This window comes from Cryptomeria japonica, chromosome 8 (genome assembly GCF_030272615.1).
Source record: "Cryptomeria japonica chromosome 8, Sugi_1.0, whole genome shotgun sequence".
NCBI classification, from domain to species: Eukaryota; Viridiplantae; Streptophyta; class Pinopsida; order Cupressales; family Cupressaceae; genus Cryptomeria; species Cryptomeria japonica.
The window spans coordinates 717,619,126-717,624,042 of NC_081412.1; positions in this window are offsets into that span (position 1 = coordinate 717,619,126).

The following is a 4,917-nucleotide window of genomic DNA, read 5'->3' on the forward strand; positions in this document are numbered from 1 at the left end:
AGAAAATAAACCCTCCTCAATCTTCTCCAAAATTATTCTTTTAAATGTGATATTCAATAAGCTTTGCAAATCTGAAAATGTAGACTCTAATATGCTCAAATGTGTCCTCTCAATGAAATTACCGAATTATTCTCCAAATTGTATCTCTCAACAACGTGAAGAATGTTGTGTGCAAGGGTTTCTGTCGTCACAAACCAAAGAGAAGAAGCAATCTCCCCAAATTAGAAGCAATATCAAAATCAATACTCAATATCTCCCCAAATAAGAGCCCCGATCCTCCTATATTTTTTTTGGCTACTTTTTGGAAATCACTCACCTCCTCCCGCCCCCTCACCCCTCGGCCTCTCTCCACCTCCCTTTTTTTTTTGCTATTTTTTGGGCAATGCTTTTATTGAATATAAATCACTTCCCTTTTTAATCTCCCGATGTAGCATTAAATAATAAAGGCCCATGCATTAAAATTAATCACCTTTGATTTAAGAAATGACCTTTATAGTCATTTTATTAAATAAATTAAGTTTTTCTGGAAGTAGAAGCATAAACCTAGAAGATAATATTACTGTATAAATTAGTTTCAAAGAAATAATAAAGAGAATAAAATGGAATAATAGAACAACCCATAAGAATCTGATTTACGTGGTAAAACCTTGACAAAACATCATGGAAACATCCACGGGGCAAGGGTATTAGTTTTCTTATTACTTGGAGAAAACTATTACAACCATCATAGCTAGCTACCATTTTGAGGTTCTACTATCACTTTTACAATCTGAATTTACAATTCACAACATCCTAACAATTGCTCTTGCAATCTACAATTCATATTATAACATTTCCTTCAAGACAAAAAATATATATAGAATATCTCTAAATTAGAATGAACATGCAACATAGAAATAACATCCTTGATTCTATTAAAGAAATCAAGAAAATTTCCACAAGGTCTCCTTAATTCCATAAAAAAATTTAGGAATCTGCTCATAAGGAAAAACTGTTATTCTAAAAGGTAAGATTAAATAAAAAATTTCTATTATCTTTTTTTGTTGCCATCAACCAATAATTGTTGTCATTGTGTGAGGTGAAAAATGATGATGATAAACTATTGCAAAACCTCAAAGATTCAACCACAAATAATCTTAGTTCTACAAATAAACATTCACCATACACCAGTGAAGATACCTAAGATCATGTAAATCAACAAAATGAAAGAATATTACCATTCACATGCCAAGTAGGGTTTCAATCTCCATTGATCTTGCTTGATGCATATTTGCTCTCATATTTTGTATGTGCACAAGAGCTCAACAAAGAACGGATTGTGGTTGTGATGTCGCTTCATCGCAAGAAGGATTAATTGCATACAGTACTGATCATAATATTGATTAGGGTTGATAATGATGAGAGAATCCTCTTATATATAAGACACTTTAGAAAATGGAGGGATAAGAATAAGAGATGAAAAGATAAATGGTGGGCTAGGATTAAAGGGTAGGTAGAGGAAATAATAAAATATGAAGGGGGTTGGTAGAGGAAAATTAAGAGATAAATGACATGTGTGATAGAAGGGAAAAACTAATGAATGAATGAATGAATTAAATATTTATTTAATTAAATAAAGATTTATTTAATTAATAGAGGAAGTGGGACCAATTAAATAAATAAAATATTTATTTAATTTAGAAAAAAGATAATTTAAATAAATAAAATATTTATTTAAATAAGGAAAGGCTAGAAAAGGATAAATGAATTAATTAAATAAATAAGAATTTATTTAATTAATAGAAGACCCAGGATAAAATAATTAAATAAATAAAATATTTATTTAATTAAACAAGATAATTTTAGGTGTCCACAATCATTATCCAACAATCTCCACCTTGACAAAAATTTACCTGATACATGTTCATGCGCAACCAAGATGTAGGCTCCTTGAACTTCCTAGTGAAATCTCAACACATGTCTCTAATCGCAAGAGAACTCCAAGCCTCACTTAAATCTCCATGTATCCATGAGCACATGTAACTGAACAATCCATGCTAAGCTCCAAATGCAACACCACACTTTCATGAAGCTCCCAAGCAAATGACCGATGCGTTCAACACCAAGAGAACCTCAAACCACGATCTCCAAACATGATCAACTGTCAATATTCCAACCACAGAATCAATAATCTAACCATGACATCATGATCTAACATCTCCTCAAATGAAGATCGACAAACCGCCAACTTTTAGAAATAGGAAAACTACAAAACCTATCAAGTTGTTTAGGAGCATTTGGGCTATACCAACTCCACAACTAACATGCAACCAAAGGCTAATCATCTCGTTCTTTCATGTAACCATGGTTAAAGCCATGAACCCATCAAAAGCACCCCATTATGCTCCATAAGACTACTATTGTTTTCTCTCTGACAATATTGGAAAGAACCAATTCCAGATCTTCCCAGTCTTCATTAGTCACATCTATAGAGTTCTTTGACTTTTCTACCAATGCCTTCTACAATCCATGTTGCACTAACAAATCATGCATCTTAAGCTTCTGCAGCTCAAAGTTATTCTTTCTCTTAAATTTCTCCACCGCAAACCTTGCATTCAAAACCTTTGCCATTTGATGTTGCAATCTTAACACAAAATCCTAATATAGTTGCTGCAAAAATAATCGCTCTGATACTACTAGTTGTGGAAGCAGAAGCATAAAACTAGAAGATCAAATATTATAGCACAAATTAGTTGCAAAGAAATAATAAAGAGAATAAAATAAAATAATAGAACAACACATAAGAAGCTTATTTACATGGTAAAACCTTGACAAAATATCAAGGAAACATCCACGGGGCAAAGGTATCAATATTTTTATTGCTCAAAGAAAAAAATTATAAAATCCATAGCTAGCTACCACTATTAGGTGCTGCTATCACTTCTGGCAATCTAAATTTTCAATTCACTACAACATCTTAACAATTTCTCTTTCCATCTACAATCTACACCAATTGCTCTTGCAATCTACAATTCATATTACAACATTGCCTTCAAGACAACAAAGATATATAGAATATCTCTAAATTAGAAGATCAACATCCAACATAGAAATAACCTCCTTAATTCGATTAAAGAAATTAGGAAAATTTCCACACGGTCTCATTAATACCATGAAAGAAATTAAGAACTTGGTCACAAGGAAAAATTGTTATTCTAAAAGGTAAGACTAAATTAAAAAATTTTATTGTCTTCTTTTGTTGCCATTAACCAACAATTGTCATTATCCAACAATCTCCACCTTGACAATAATTTACCTGATACAATTGTTCAACATGACCCTATACAAGGTCAATACCCTTGTTTTCCTTCTTTTGCCACCTTTGGATTGTTTGTATAAGGGGCCAACATTATAGTTTTGCTGGTTATTTTAATTAAAAACAATTTACCTAATACGTCCTATTCATGCCCAACCAAGGTGTAGGCTTCTTGGACTTCCTACTAAAATCTCAACACATGTCTCTAATCACAAGAGAAGTCCAAGACTCGCCTAAATTTCCATGTATCCATGAGCACATGTAACCAATCAATCCAAGCTAAGCTCCAAATGCAACACCACACTCTCATGAAGCTCCCAAGCAAATGACCAATTTACTTAGCATAAAGAGAAACTCAATCCACAATCTCCAAACATGATCAACTATCAAAATTTCAACCATAAAATCAAGAATCTAACTATGACATCATGATTTATGGCATCATGGGATCCTAGACCAACCACTTAGCCAAGGCTATGGCATCTTATCAAGTCCTTTCCCTTGCTAAATCTTTGGGATTTAATAAAGTTTGGCTTGAGGGAGATTCTAATAACATTGTTAAATGCCTAAAGGGTCTATCCTCCCCATCATGGACCATTAAAAACATCATATCTCAAGCCAAGGAGATAATTAAGTCTTTTGAATAGTGTGTTATATCTCATAATTATAGAGAAACCAATACTATGGCTGATTGGGCTGCCAACCTGGCTGTCCATGCTGATCATATGATGAGCTAGAGTGGTGAGTTGGATCTTCCTCATGAGGCTCGTGCCATCCTCATTTATGACATAGTGCATGGAAATAAGGGAGTGATAAGGGGTGATGACAACACACTTATCAATGAAAGTGGTCATAATGAATCGGATCGAAGATTGAGCTGGCGTTTAATGTGGACAAGACTCCGCACACTTTCTGGGTGCCCATTTCTATTTTGAAGACTTCCCTGCTATGCACATTGATCTTTGTTTTTTCCTTGTTCGGCATTGTGAAGGAAGGGAAAAATCTGTTAGTTGATGCTATGGGAGGTAACAAGGAAAGAATTGAGCCGCTCTCCTGTGATGAATGGAAAGATAAGCCGAAAAATGGACTATATTTGAGACAGCTAAGATGACAGGGTATATGGAGAGAATTGCTGGGAAAAACCCTACCATTACCAAAATTTTCAAGAAGAAATGGAAGGAAGGAAAAATTACCATAGGTGGAAGAAAGGTTGAAATTGATGAAGGGATGATCGTGGAAGTCACTGGCATGCCGATGGAAGGAAAAAATTTTAACAGAGACAAACAGCTCATAGAGGCAGCTATCAAGCAATTCTCGAAGGAAGAGTCTGAGAAAACCAAGTTGGTGAAATCCAACAAGCCTACTACTCGCTGAAGGTGATTAAGAAGGTATGTAGATGGGTTCTGTTTGCTGTCATGCAATATGTTACTCTTGATGGTAGATACTCTCGTGTCCATGGTTATCACTTTGTGCTCCTGAATAATTTTTTCCATAAATATTTGGTGTCCATACCCTTCTACCTGTTTAACTCCCTTAACACTAGCATTAAGGATTTAGGGTAAATCCGGATAGCAACCCTCCCATGCATGAAGGGTTAATGTTGCTTTTATACGACCATGTCA